Raw genomic sequence first — 15,635 nt, forward strand, 5'->3', positions numbered from 1 at the left:
ATCCTTAGACTTGAGATCACCAGAGCACCTTGTGCACTGATTGGTGTAGTTTGAAACTAGCCCAACGTAGTTTTATTTAGAGCTATCAATACTGTAGTGATTGGCTGCATCGAGGAGTGTATCAAGACTATGGTGGATCAACAAAGGATTTATCACTCTCGGGTACGAGAGAAGTTATCTCACGATGCAATTCAGTGAATGACAATGACACTAAAGTTGTGGCTACAGTGGGATTGAGTTGTTGCTCAATCCAATTTATTATTCTGATATTGGTCCAGTAACTGAATACAAATATATCGAGGATAACTGAGGTTGACACTATTTCTGTATCTTAGTCTCGATGAGATAACAGATGATGAAATGATTTGATTGCATTGTAACTATATCATTGATAGGTAGTCGTTTCATTGAATCTGAATCTATCGGGTGGTCATAATGCCTTGCTTGGGGTCAATCTTGATCTATGAGTAGTGAGATTATATTTAAATATATGTGCGCATGTATTTAAATGGATTATTATTAATAATTAAATGTTAATATATTATTTTATATATTAATTGATTTTAATTATAATAATAATTAATTAAAATAAAAATACCATAAAGGATGAGTTTGGTTGCAAGGATGGATTAACTTGAGAGTCCATGGCTAGTCCTATTGGAATTAGGGTTTTAATTAAGTGAAACTTAATTAAAACATAGATAATTTTTTTCATTCATTGAATAAAGAAAAACCCTAGCCACCCTCTCTCTCTCTCTCTCAAATTTTCAAAGTGGGTGAATCAAAGAATTTCTTTCTTTGATTCACTTGATTCTTGAAGCCTTCTATTTGTTCTAGCAAAACAATAGTAGGTTCTATGGATTATCTTCATGTGGACAACGTTCGTGTGATTCTCTTCTTGAATCGACAAGCAAAATTAAAGTATTGAAGGAGCCTCCAAACGTTGGTAATGTATTCTTGATCCTTGTATGGATTATTTGTTTTGATTTATATTGTACAGATTTTCTGTTTATTAACATGTAAGCAATTTGATCTATATCCGAATCTTGGCATAGAAAAGGTGATTGATTTCTGTTTTAATCTTTGATTTTTTAGCTACCTTCTGAAGATCAATCACTAACACTGCCAATATAGCTTTTACTAGTGACTCAAATAATAGCTCAAATGTGCCTCTCTAGGCTGAGTTAGTGAGTCAACAGCAATCTAACAAAACCTCTGGTTTTTTTTACAATACTGTACCTTCCCTGATATCCTTAGGCAACCCGCATTATCCTCAACTTCCTATCATACCTTCTCCTCAAACATATAGCCAACATGTCCATCACAATAGACCTCTTGTGTTTGGAATGCCCTATGGCTGAGGAAGAGGTAGGAACACTAGAAGAGGAAAGTTGATTTGTCAGTTGTGCAATAAGGGAGGACACTCGGTAGGACAGTGTTATCACAGGTATAATTCAGCTTATATTAGAGCAATACAACCTTCCTTTAGGAATGTGTCATCTTACTATGAAAACTCATATTCTCATTTGCCAAATGGACACTCCTATAATGGTAATGGGGGAGCTCAATTTTCTTATACTGGTCTTGCTCACTTCAATGGTGTTGGCGAAGTTCAAATGTCCTATAATGGTTCTATCCCTTTTAAAGGAAATGGTCATGCTCATTTCAATGGTGCTGGTGGTGTTTATAATCAACCAACTGGTTCTCAGCAAACACACAATACATAATATGGGGCTCAAACTGGTGTTCATCTCTTTCTTGGTGCTATCAACACTGTTGCATTTGGAGTCCCCAACTAGCAGGCTACTGGCTCAAGTCAAGCTCATTTTACATCTACTAGATCTACAGCTTGCTCACATCCTATTGGTATACCATCCATACATCAAAACAACACAACAACAACACTTCCCACACAATAGAATCATCAGTTCACCCTTGCAACATCACTGAACCCAACTGATCCAGTGTGGTATATGGACTCTAGGGTCACGGATCATGTCACTGCAGATTTGAATCACCTGCATATCAGTAAGAACTACAATGGAGGTGATCAACTTCAGGTTGGGAGTGGTGAGTATCTCAACATTTCCCATATAGGTCATACCTTTATCTCTAGTAACCTGCATTCTAAATGTTTACATCTCAAAAACATTATTTGTGTTCCTAAAATCACAAAAAAACTTGTTAAGCATTTCTAAGTTTACTAAAGATAACAATGTGATAGTAGAATTTGATGCTAATGGTTGTATTGTAAAGGACAAATCCACAGGAGCAATGTTGCAGCGAGGGGACCTTAAAGTTGGCTTGTATCAGCTGGATCCCTTCACCATTTAGACCTTCTCCAACCCCTTTGTGACCAATAATCAAATTTCTTCTCAACTAGCCTATGTTAACTTTGTTAGCAACATCAAACCAGCTTGCTTTGATCCTTAGAATTAGTCCATGCTTTGTAATAAGGCAATTAGTTCTTTAGAGTCAAATAATGGCCTTAAGGGTCTATCTGATATTGCATCCGTTGTGTTGAATAATGAAAGCTGTTGTAAAACTGTCTCGAGTGAGTCATGTGTCATCAGTAGTTCACAATGTATCTCTTACATTAATAATAAAACTAAGGATGATAGTTTTATGGTAGTTGATAATACTACTGCATCTCCTACATCTGATTGTTCACATACAGTTTTTGATAATACTGCTGCATCTTTTACATCTAATTATTCACATACTTCTGACAATGCTACTACATCATGTTTAAGTTCTGATGCTCCTAAGAACAAGGCTATATTTTCTATATCTGATCATTCACGTACAAATGACATGTCTTGTTTAATTGCTAACACTCACCACTTTGATTATCTGCTATGGCACAAACGATTGGGACATCCAAACTCCAAAACACAACAACAAATTTTATCAGACTTACATATCAAATTTCCTTCCAAATTAAACACCTCATTTAGCTCTAACCTTACATTTTGTAATGCTTGCTAATTAGGCAAATTGCACCAAAACAGTTTTCCCATTTCACAGTCTCATGCTACTGCCCCTTTAGAAATAATACATAGTGATGGTTGGGGTCTAGCCCCTTGCACTTCAGTTAAAGGTTTTAGACACTATATTCAATTCCTAGATGACCACAGTAGATTTACATGGCTATTCCATCTAAAAACCAAAGCTGAAGTAAGGTCTATTTTTATCAGATTTCATCATCTTGCTGAAAGACAATTTGATTGTAAAATTAAGAGCTTACAATCTGACCAAGGAGGTGAATATAAAGCTCTTCGTTTACTTGACTAAACAAGGTATTCAAGTTAGATACTCATGTGCATATGTTCATCAAAAAAATGGTAGAAGTGAAAGAAAGCATAGACATATTCTAGAGTTAGGTCTTACACTCCTTGCTCATGCATCTATGCCCTTGTCATTTTGGTGGCTTGCTTTTGAGACAGCTGTTTACCTCATAAACAGAATGCCTACTGCCACACTTCACAATATTTCACCCTATCAAGCATTATTTCATCAAGTTCCTGTTTATGATAGCTTAAGAGTTTTTGGTTGCTCTTGTTTTCCTTACCTTAGGAGTTTTAACAAGCATAAGTTTGATTTCCATACAGTAAAGTGTACTTTTGTAGGCTACAGTCTAATCCACAAAGGATACAAGTGCTTAAAACCTGATGGATAGATTGTAATTACTCCTAATGTTCAATTTAACGAGTACGAGTTTCCCTTTGCCATCAATACTCCAAGCTCTTCGTCTCAAACTTAGTCCTCCACTTTGGACACTCAAACCATCACGTCAGTTTCATTCTTTCCTCATGTGATCAATACCAATTCCCTTCAACCATCAATTTGCACAAATTCATCTACGGTACTTTGCTCCATGGACAAGTCCTGCTCAAGTCATACAACAAATGGTAAGAATTCTTCTCTTGACAATATGGGTGCGTTTGGCACATTATTTCAACCCATATTCCCAATCCTATTCCCCAAATATTGTTTGGCACATTATTTGAGAAATATTAATATATTTTTTTAATTACTTTTAGACCTCTTAAGTTTATTAATTTCATTAAATTCCCCAAGAAAAAAGTTTAAAAATTAACAAAAACACCCTCTAAACCTATACTTACCAGATTTCGGCAACCACCGTCGGTGGTAGTTGGAATCTGTCACAACGGCTTACACCACGATCGAAACTAGTCGGTAATTCACTGATATGGCCTTTTCCGGCTAGATCCACAATAGATCTAGCCGGAAAAGGCCAGCTGACGGCCAAAGTAATGGTCGTCGTTAACGGTCAACAACGGTCAAAGATGGACTTTTGTGACCGTCGATAGCCAGATCTAGCCGTAGATCTAGCCTTTTCAGGCCATATTGACACCCTACCAGTCAAATCCAACCAGTCTGTGTCGTAACACAATTTTCTAGCCAGATTCTGATGGTGGTGGCCGGAATCTGGCACTATAGGTGGTGGGGGTGTTTTTGTCATTTTACAAAATTTTTATATATTTGGGTGTTTAGTTAAATTAGCAAACCTAGGGGGTTTTTTTAATAAATTTTTAAATTTTACCTTATAATACTCCGCTATTCAACTACCCAATATTATTCCCAAAATCCTATCCAAAATAATAAAACAAACGGACCCTATGTTATCCACTGATACCCTTCAACAAATGTCTCCCTATACCACTAACACAAACACTACAACTTCACCTTTTCAACCCTACCAACTTATAATAGATCTCACATCTTCCCAATTTCCTAACATAACAGCTACCTCTCTTTATAACAAATCCCATATTTAGTCTTTAGATGATCAAACCAATATCCTTTCTCCCATGACCACTATAAATACTGACACTAAACACACATATCTTTCACCTAACCACTCATCCATCTCACTGTGTCCCACTCAAACTATAAACACTGAAGCCTTATCTCTGTCACCCTATCAGCTTGTTGTTGATCTTACTGCTTCTTAGTTCCCTAATACAGCAAGTGTTTTAAATCACAACATTTCACATGCTCAGTTCCCAGTTAGTACAAGTGCCCATTTGGATAATTCAACTCTTGACAAATCATATGAACCTTCTGCTACTTCTCACGTTGCTCCAATACCTAAAAAGATACATCCCATGGTTACGAGAGCTAAATCAGCTGCTCAATTATAGTTTGCAACTCATAATCAAGATGGTATTCATCTAGCTTGCTTAGTTGATGGGTTTGAAGCTCCTAAACTAGAACCCAATTCAGTCTCTGATGCACTTACCAATAGCAATTGGAAGGCTACTGTGCAAAGCAAGTTTAATGCTCTTATTCATAACAATACCCAAACTCTTATACCCTCTTCTCCAGATATGAATGTTGTTGGAAATAAGTGGGTATTTCGAACTAAATTCAATATTGATGGTTCTCTTTAGAAGTACAAAGCTAGATTTGTTGCCAAGGGTTTTCAACAAACCCCTAGCCTTGATTATTTTGAGACTTTTAGTCCAGTGATCAAACCATCAACTATACGAATTATCCTAACCATTGCAGTTACAAATGGCTGGGATATTCGAAAAATTGACATTAATAATGCATTTCTAAATGTAGTACTAATAGAAAATGTATTTATGTAGCAACCTCCAAGCTTTGAAGATCAATCATTTCCAAAGGCTGTTTGCAAGTTAAACAAGGCATTATATGGTCTTAAGCAAGCTCCCATAGCATGGTTTGAAAAATTGAAAACCTCTTTTCAGCAAAAAGGGTTCCAAAATTCTATCTCAGACTCAAGTCTCTTCACTCTTCAACAAGCTTCAGGCTCTACTTATGTACTTGTGTATGTTGATGACATACTAATCACTGGTTCAGATGCAACATTTATCACTTAATTGATGAAAGATCTTAACAATGACTTTGCTTTAAAGACCCTTGGCTCACTCAAATACTTTCTCGGTTTGGAAGCAACTAGGACATCTGTTGGTATTCATCTAAAGCAGTCCAAATATGCTTCCGATCTTCTTATTAAAACCAAGATGATGGAAGCACATGCTTGCTCTACTCCCATGAATGTTGGGATAAAATTGAGTTCAACTGATAGTGAACCATTTCATAATCCTAGTCTATATAGGAGTACGATTGATGCACTACAATATTTGACCCTTACAAGACCTGATCTAAGTTTCACCATGAACAAGTTAAGTCAATTTTTACAAGCCCTCACTGAATTCCATTGGCAAGCTTGCAAGAGGGTGTTGTGGTATATTAAAGGTACTATCCATTATGGCTTACTTTTCGAACCAGCAAAAGCATTACATATAGAATGTTATGTTGATGTCGATTGAGGTGGAAATCTTGAAGATTGGAGATCAACCAATGATTATTGTGTTTATCTAGGACCAAATTTGATTTAATGGAGTTCTAGAAAACATAAAGTATTTGCTCTTTCCTCCCCTGAAGTTGAATATAGAGCCTTAGTTCATACGATAAGAAAGGTAGCTTGGTTGGAGAGTTTATTTACTAAATTAGGTATGGCTTTTCACATTACTCCAATTATTTGGTGCGATAATGTTAGTGTTGGAGCTCTTGCATCTAATACTGTGTTTCATGCTAGGACTAAACATATCGAAATTGATGCTCATTACATTAGGGAGCAAGTTTTAGTTAAAAAGGTAGCCATTCAATATGTTCCCTCTAAATTACAAATAGCTGATGTTCTTACAAAAGTATCAGTTGGTCAATTCACTGATCTAAGGGCAAAGTTAAATGTCACTACACTTGGTGAATGCTTCAACTAGGTAGCTTGCTATTTGCAGTCAATAGCTTGTTGTGCTAATACTGATTGTTTAGTTCCAACAGCTCCAACTGTTCTGACAACAATAAACATTTTGGAGCAGTAAACATCCAGAATGTCAACATTCTAATTTGAAGCTTCAGAGACAACCCAAGTTCTGCTTTGATTCTGATTCTACTTGCAGAACATTACGAGTGTTGTTCTAGAACATAGCTGCACTTGCAACAAGCAGTCCTTTTAGTCTTCAGCTGATTTGAGTACACTGAAGTTACTAAGTTTTTGTTTTTCCCAAGAAAAGTAGAGTTGTAATTACAGATCAGTAAAGTAGTGATGAAGTTCTATGACGTCTTGTTCAAGAGAGCATGTTGAAGTAAAAGAAGGATGGAAGAAAAGCTGTTGAAGTTCTATGCAGTCACATTTGAGGGAGCATGTTGATTATAAAGCTGTTGAAGTTCTATGCAGTCATGTTTGAGGGAGCATGTTGACTATAAAGCTGTTGAAGTTCTATGCAGTTACGTTTGAGTGAGCATGTTGACTATAAAAGTCAAAATCTGTTTTAAGTAATTGACTGATACGCTGCCGTTTCTTGGACAATTGATTACTATTAAACCAGTTAACAATGCAGCTTATCTTCAACCTCTATATAAAGCTGTAATTACTATTTTTCTGTTTAGCAATAATACGCACAGTAAACACATTTTCTTCTCCCTTTCGGTACTCTCTGTGTTATACTGAGCCAACAAACACAAACATAAACCAGATTTCAACTCCACACAGATTACACAAAACATCCACATAAGAAACGCAAGATTTTTACCGTGGTTCGATTATCCTATTTGGATAATCTACGTCCACGTTGAGCTCCGAAAATAGAGAGCTCACAGCACTACTAATCTGAATAATATCAATACAGTACAAGATCCAACACAACCAGATCAAATCCCCTCAATTTCTACCCAAGAATCAACCCATAACTCACCCAAGAACTCTCACCTGGAATCCTCAAGCCACAAGAGTAAAACTACCCTCAGATTAACTATCATTCACTAATCAATCTACCTAGTTACAATGATTCTAAAAATGTAGGAAAACCAGGAAGAACTGATAACACAAACTGCAGAAAAAAGCAAAAAATTCCAATCTAATGTACGGTGAGCAATTCCCTCTTTTATACTGTTAACTCTATGAAATGCCTCAACCGTTGGATTTCTGCAGATTGGATTGATAGGATGCACACATGACTCAGGCCAAAACTCTGCGTTTCATTTAACTGTAAAGCTGTAGCGTTTTCAGTCTTCACTCCAACAATCTCCACCTTGAAGACTTGAAAACTAATCAGTAGTGCAGTAGGCTCTAACCATATCCCTCATAGCTCCAGTTGGTATTGAATTACTCCATAGACAGCAACTTCAAGCAGTGCTTGAATTTTGCTTGTGTGATGATCTTGGTCCCCATATCGGCTGGATTTTCTTCAGTGGGGACTTTCTTCAGCTCAATTAATCCTTGGGCTATCACATCTCTTACAAAGTGAAATCTTACGTCAACATGTTTGGTCCTCTCGTGATAAACTGGGTTCTTACTCAGATGTATAGCACTCTGGCTATCTGAGTAAATTGTGACCTTTCCTTCAGTAAGATTTGCTTCTGTCAGTAACCCCTGTAACCACACAGCCTCCTTAATCACATCAGCAATGGCTATGTACTCTGCCTCAGTTGATGAAAGTGCAACTATAGGCTGCAACTGAGATTTCCAGCATATGCAGTTTCCTCCTAGTGTAAAGCAGTAAGCAGTTGTGGATTTTCTGGTGTCTTTATCACCTGCAAAATCTGAATCTACAAACCCAACAAGATCAAGCACAGTATTGTTCTTACTATAGTTTAAACCAACATTCAGAGAACTGTTAATGTATCTTAGAACCCATTTAAGGGCAGTCCAATGTTCACTACCAGGGTTAGACATGAATCTACTAAGAAGTGATATAGCAAACGACAGATCAGGTCTAGTGCTTATCATTGCATACATTAAGGAGCCAATCACATTTGAGTAGGGGATATCATTCATTTTTATCAACCCAGCTTCAGATTTAGGACACTGTTCTTTACTAAGTATGAAATGATTTGCCAAGGGCATTGTGACAGGTTTTGAGTCATTCATACCAAATTTGTTTATTACTTTCTGCAAATAAGCACTCTGTCCTAGTTTTAAGCAATTGTTCCTCCTATCTCTGGATATTACCATCCCTAATATTTTCTTAGCATTTCCCAAATCTTTCATGTCAAATTCTAAATTTAATTTCTTTTTCATATCTTGGATCTACTGATTAACAACATATCATCAACATACAGTAAAAGATAAATGGGCAGATTTTTATCAAGGTCAAAGTAGAAGCAACTGTCATACTTGCTTCTCCTAAATCCCAGGCCTGTTATTAAGGTGTCAAACCTTTTGTACCACTGCCTGGGGGCCTATTTAAGGCCATATAGGGACTTGTGGAGAAAGCATACATGGTCAGGGGCCCTAACATCAATGAATCCTATAGGCTGGCTCATATAAATTTTCTCATCCAAATTTCCATGCAAAAAGGCAGTAGTCACATCTAGTTGTTCTAATTCTAGATTATGGTGAGCAACAATAGCTAACATTAATCTGATGGTTTTATATTTCACTACTGGGGAAAAGACTTCATTGAAGTCTATTCCCTCTCTTTGGGTGTAGCCTTTGGCAACTAGCCTGGCTTTATACCTAGGTGGGTCAGAAATTGAAATACCATTCTTAAGTTTATAGAGCTACTTACATTGGATCAGCTTCTGATCTTTGGGTTTGGGTACCAAAGTCCAGGTTCTGTTTACCTCTAGAGAGTGCATCTCTGCCCTCATTACTGCTTCCCATTTTTCTTTATCCTTGGACTTCATAGCTTCATCATAAGTCTCTGGTTTTGTTCTCTGGACCTCTATACCTGCAAGCAAAGCAGAAAAAATCAGTTCTGCATAAGAACAATGGCTGGTGGCCTTAACTCTCTTCTGGCTCTATCCCTGGCCAGTTGGTACTGTTGGAGGTCAGTCGGTTGGTGTTCAAATGTCTCTTCAGTGGTTTCTTCTACTGGTTGTTCAAGTTCAGTTTCAGATTCTGTTTGGGTTTCAGTTTCAGCTTGGGTGGAGTGAGGCTGATGTGTGAGTTGCTCCACCTCAATTGATGTACTTCCAGTTGGGTTAGGGTCAAGATCAGTGTTTTTAATGCTTCCTTGATCAGTGGCAGATCCTTTGCAAGGGAATTCACATTCATTAAACATAACATCTCTGCTTACAATAATCTTTACCCCTAGAGTCTCCCTATCCCACAATCTATACCCTTTTGTGCCTTCTTGGTAACCTAGAAATATGCACTTGGTAGACCTAGGTTCAAGTTTTCCTCCTACAGTGTGTGCATAGGCAGAACACCCAAAAATCCTCAAATGGCTTAAGTCTGGTCTTCTACCAGACCAAATTTCTTCGGGACACTTTCTATTAATAGTAGTAGAAGGACTCCTATTCACAAGATAGGCTGTGGTTGCTAGGGTTTCCCCCCAAAAAGTGTTTGGTAACCCTGAAGTAAACAAAAGACACCTAACCTTTTCTAGTAAAGTACGGTTCATCCTTTCTGCCACACCATTCTGTTGGGGTGTCCTAGCTACAGTTTTATGTCTCAAAATACCATGTTCTTTACAAAAGTTGTCAAATTCAGAATTGCAAAATTCCAGACCATTGTCTGTCCGAAGTGCCTTAACTTTCTTTCCTGATTGGTTTTCTACCAGTGTTTTCCAATCCCTAAACTTGGTCAAAGCCTGATCTTTGGTCTTTAGGAGGAAGGTCTAGACCTTTCTACTGTGGTCATCTACAATGGATAAGAAATAGTTGTTCCTATCATGGGATTTAATTTTTTCAGGTCCCCAGAGGTCAGAGTGTAAGTACTCTAAGCAGTTCTTGGCTAGGTGAGTTCCTTTTGAAAAACTAAGTCTATGTTGTTTTCCTAACACAAAAGTTTCACAGAATTCCAGGTTACTGATGGTGTCCTTTCCATAACCTCCCTGATTACTAAGGATGTGCATGCCCTTCTGACTCGTGTGTCCTAGCCTAAGGTGCCATTTTTCAGTTATAGTAAGTTTGGTGGGTGACAGAACTGTGCTAAAGCATTCAGGGTCAGAATCACAACATAAAATGTAAAGACCATTTCTCTTTTCCCTTTTGAGAACCAAGTTCTGGTTTTTCTACACATATAAACAACCATTATTAGCCTCATAGGAACACCCAGCCTCATCAAGAGTTCCTAATGAAATAAGATTCCTTTTTAATTCAGGGATATACCTAACATTAGTCAACTTTACAATTTTTCCATTAGTAAGCTTAAGGGTTATACTGCCTATACCCTTCACCCTACATGCTTGGTTATTCCCCATATAAACAGTTTCAGTTTCCTGAGATTCTAGGTTCTGGAACCAGTTTTTGTGTGGACTCATATGGAAGGAACAGCCTGAGTCTAGGACCCATTCCTTAGCAGTATCAGATGTTGATACTGTCAAGACCTCAGGCTCCCCCCATTGGTTATCACTAGAAGCAAGATTACTCTCAGTATTACTCTGTTTATTTTTCTTCAACCATTCAAAACAGTTTTTCTTGATATGACCAGGTTTATTGCAAAAGAAGCACTTCCTAGTGTCTGATCTTTTATTACTATTTCCCTTCCATTTTTTCTTGTTTTTAGACCCATGTTGGTTCTGAATAGACTTTCCTGTTTGACTAGATTCTGCCCTACCCTTTACAAACAAGTTACTTCCAGATCTTTTCTGAACCTTAAGCTCTAATTCCCTAGCTTTAAGACTAACAACTATTAAATCCAGACTAGGTACGGTTCCTGAATACTGAAGGGCATTCTTTACAACTATGTAGTCTTCAGTTAAGGAATTTAATAGGATCATTTCTAAACTAGTGTCACCTAGTTCCTGATCAGTACCTTTAAGAATTAAAGTCATCTTAAGGAATTCATCTAAATTATCCTCAACAGATTTAGAACCATCCATTTTGTATGAAAATAAAGCACCCTTTAAAAATGCAAGGTTAGGTGCTGACTGTAAAGAATACAAAGTTTCGAGTTTACCCCATAGGGCTAGAGGTGTTTCTAGCCCATCTACCTTCCGCAGGATGTTGTCTGACAGATTCATCACTATGAGGTTGTACGCTTCCTCATTGATTTCATCCTTCTTCTTCAGCTTCTCTTCTGGCCATTTGGTTTCGTCTTTCTCCAAGGCAATTCCCACCTTTTTGTGGGACATCATTGTCTTCATTTTCTTTTTCTATTTCCCAAAATCTATCTTGCCATCATACTGAGTGATTTCTAATCGTATAGTTGACATCTTTGTGTTTGAATAATTTGATACTGACTCAAGAAACCCAAGATCGAACTGACAATGTAAATCTTGAACGAATTACTAAAACTCAGACCTAAATCTTCACCAAGATTTCCTCAATCAGTGAATTTACCACTCGAATCTGTAAACTAGGACTCAAGATTGCTAAGGGAAGCCTTAATTTGAAAAACCCCAAATTTTAGGCAAACCCTAATTTTTCAGAAACCCTAAATCACCGAACAGTCTCCAAATTGATCAAGCCTATTTTTTAATAGCTCTGATACCACTGTTATACTGAGCCAACAAACACAAACATAAACCAGATTTCAACTCCACACAGATTACACAAAACATCCACACAAGAAACGCAAGATTTTTACCATGGTTCAATTATCCTATTTGGATAATCTACGTCCACGTTGAGCTCCGGAAATGGAGAGCTCACAGTACTACTAATCTGAATAATATCAATACAGTACAAGATCCAACACAACCAGATCAAATCCTCTCAATTTCTACCTAAGAATCAACCCGTAACTCACCCAAGAACTCTCACCTGGAATCCTCAAACCACAAGAGTAAAACTACCCTCAGATTAACTATCATTCACTAATCAATCTACCTAGTTACAATGATTCCAAAAATGTAGAAAAACCAAGAAGAACTGATAACGCAAACTGCAGAAAAATGCAAAAAATTCCGATCTAATGTACAGTGAGCAATTCCCTCTTTTATACTGTTAACTCTATGAAATGCCTCAACCGTTGGATTTCTGCAGATTGGATGGATAGGATGCACACATGACTCAGGCCAAAACTCTGCATTTCATTTAACTGTAAAGCTGTAGCATTTTTAGTCTTCACTCCAACACTCTGTTTTCTGCCCTATTCTGTTTTTCTTTCTCAACACCACTCCAAATCTTTCTCCTCTTATCTTCTCTTTCAAACTCTCTTTAGTTCAATATGGAGCTCATTTCAACATCATTCAAAATGGATTTCTCATATCTCTTCCTTTGTTATTTGGTTCCTCTTTTTCTCATTCTCGCTTCTGGCATTTGGTCATTCAAAACCAGGCACAAAAACCTGCCACCAGGAAGTTTCGGGTGGCCTCTTATTGGTGAAACTATTGAATTCGGATCAAAACCAGAGAAGTTTGTTCTTCATAGAATGAACAAATACTCTCCAGATATTTTCAAAACCAATATTCTTGGAGAAAAAATGGCAGTAATCTGCGGTCCAAATGGCTACAAATTTCTCTTCACCAATGAACATACAATCTTCACTCCATTCGTTCCGTATTCCATGCAAAAATTGTTCCTCTCTTCAGCTCCTCGTGACTTGAATTTCAGAGAAACTGTGAAAAACGCAAGAGGAGCTCCAGAGTTCTTGAAACCTGAAGCCTTAGTGAAGTATGTGGGCGAAATGGATTCCATAACTCAACAACAAATGCAAACTTTATGGGAAGGAAAAGATGAAGTGAAGGCATTTTCTCTAGCTAAGTCTCTAACTTTAATTCTTGCCTGTCATTTTTTCATGGGGACTGAGGATCTTGAGCGTGTTGCCAGGGCGATTTCCAGGTTTGATGATATAAAAGTGGGGATGCATTCTGTTCCTGTGAACTTTCCAGGGATGAATTTTCATAAAGCGTGCAAAGCTGCAGCTGCAGTTAATGAGGAGTCAATAAGCGTAATTTGTGAGAAGAAAGCTGCAATGTGTAGGGGAGAACCGATGCGAGATATTGTGTCACATATGATTATGGCTTCAGATGATCTGGGAAAGGCTCAGAGGTTGAGATAGCAGAAAAAATCTTGGGTTTGCTTGTTGCAAGATATAGCACTGTGGCTTCTGTCATGACTTTCTTCATGAAATAGGTCGGAGAGAGGCCTGACATATACCAGAAAATCCTTGCTGGTGATTAACCTACAACTTATTATATAGTTTTTTTTTTTTTTTCCTTAAAAAATCTTTTAGGGTTATGCTTACTAACTGAAAAAGTAATCAATTACAAAGAATCTTCGGATCGATATGATTGAGACTATTGAGAGATATATGATAGTTTTAAGGTATTGACCTGATAATATTATCGACCCTTAACAATCATTCGATTTAGTACTAATATTGAAACTATCATGGTAGGTCTAATGGTTCTCACTGTTATATATAGTAGTACTATTGGATCACTTTTTCTTTTTTTTCCTTTAATGCATATCAAAACCAAATGAAATTCATGATACCTTTTATATAGATTATCAATAAGTTCTTTTGCTTCTAACAATTGTTATGTTGGAGTTGAATTTATATTAAACTAGAGCAAAAAGAAGTCGCAGCCTCTAAGAAGCCTGGGGAGCTCCTAAATTGGGATGATATGCAAAAGATGAAATATTCCTGGAATGTAGAATGTGAAGTGATGAGACTCACACCAACTATTCGAGCAACTATTCGAGGAACATTTAGAGAGGTCATGACAGATTTTACTTATGCTGGTTACACCGTTCCTAAAGGATGGAAGGTATATGGATACTTATTTGTTACATTAATTTTAAATACAAATTTTATTGATTGAAATTTTGTCTTTAAATATTTATTAATTTATTATTATTCATATAATGTGATCTAAATTTAAAAATCACTGATATGAGTTGAATTTTATTGGGTTAGCACAAATTGTTTAAAAAGCTTGAGTTATAAGATTTGAAACTTCGGTTTATAGTCGATGTTTTGACCCACTAACTAAAAATCCTGTTTACGTCCTGCTCTTGACCATCATGATTTGATCAGAAAAATATTTTTTGCAGCTATATTAGACGGTGGATTCAACAAACATGAACCCTAAATACTTCCCAGATCCAGAAAAGTTTGACCCATCAAGATATGATGAAAAAAATAATTTACCTGCCTACGCCTTTACTCCATTTGGAGTTGGTCCTCAACCGTGCCTAGCACAGCAGCATTCTCGAATGGTGGTACTCACTTTTATTCACAATGTGGTGAAGAAATTTAAATGGAAATTCCAGATGAAAAAAATTACAGGCGACATGATCCCCTCTCCAGAACAAGGACTTCTAATCCGTCTTTATCATCACTAAGTCTATAATATATGTTAAAGTTTCCATTATTGAAATGGTTATATACTATTGTGATGTTATTAGAATAATATTAACGATTGGATTGATACTTGTTGAAAAGACGATCATTAATCCAACGTTTGAGATGGTCTATTTAATTATGAAAATGATCTGCATATATGTAGTGCTTTCAATAATAAACTTGTAATTGATGCTTATCTTTCGTAATGACTTTATGAAAATGATACCAAGTGCTTGCCATTATATGTCAAATAATGAACTTGTAATTAATGTTTATCCTGTATTTAATTAATATAACGTGTCAAGTTTTCCCCCATTGTTTTCTAAAATATCATTTAACTCTCGGTTTCTTAATTGGTTCTAACCCGGGTACCCAGATCTCGATTCCAATTTTGATT

General features: G+C 36.8%; 1 pseudogene; it reads left to right on the forward strand.

The window, feature by feature from the left end:
• Positions 1-13,077: 13,077 nt before the first annotated feature.
• On the forward strand, positions 13,078-15,237 carry LOC116119354 (annotated as a pseudogene).
• The last annotated feature ends 398 nt before the right edge of the window (positions 15,238-15,635 follow it).

The sequence above is a fragment of the Pistacia vera genome, unplaced genomic scaffold (assembly GCF_008641045.1).
Source record: "Pistacia vera cultivar Batoury unplaced genomic scaffold, PisVer_v2 Contig882, whole genome shotgun sequence".
Lineage (NCBI taxonomy): Eukaryota > Viridiplantae > Streptophyta > Magnoliopsida > Sapindales > Anacardiaceae > Pistacia > Pistacia vera.